This window comes from Macrosteles quadrilineatus, unplaced genomic scaffold, assembly GCF_028750875.1.
Source record: "Macrosteles quadrilineatus isolate MER2022 unplaced genomic scaffold, UCM_ALF_1.0 Scaffold_2__2_contigs__length_208266976, whole genome shotgun sequence".
In the NCBI taxonomy this organism is placed as follows: domain Eukaryota; kingdom Metazoa; phylum Arthropoda; class Insecta; order Hemiptera; family Cicadellidae; genus Macrosteles; species Macrosteles quadrilineatus.
In genome coordinates, this window is record NW_026542595.1 from 28471503 (window position 1) to 28472091 (window position 589).

Consider the following 589-nt stretch of genomic DNA (forward strand, 5'->3'; position numbering starts at 1 on the left):
AAAATGATACCAAACTCGACTATACTTGCTATTTGAAAATTTTGAGCTACCCCATATCCTTGCTACCCCTAAGGGCAAAATTTTCAAAACTGACCATATTTATTGTGGCCCTTCATTTTCAAACAAGTTGCCGTAAACCGATTTTAAATATCTCAAATAGTTAAAAAGTTAAAGAGGGTGCAAGTTAATTTTTTTGCCACTCTCATGGTTATTTGGATTTGAAACGTTTTAGGGCGCCATTTTGTTATTAGTGAGCCGATTTTGGTTTTCTTTAAGTCAATGTTTATGTTTCGTCAAGACCTGTAAAATGAAACCAAACTCGACTATACTTGTCATTTGAAAATTTTGAGCTACCCCTGCTACCCTAAGGGCAACATTTTCAAAAATGACCAGAATTATTGTAGCTCCTAATATCTAAGAAGGTTGCCGCAAACCGATGTCAAATATCTCAAATGGTTGAAAAGTTAAGGGGGGGGGGGGTGCAAGTTACTTTTCAGCCACCCTGTATATAAACTACATCCCTAGTTGATATGTAATGGTTTACTGTATGTTTTGTTTGGACCAAGGTAATAAGGTATGCTTGAACCAA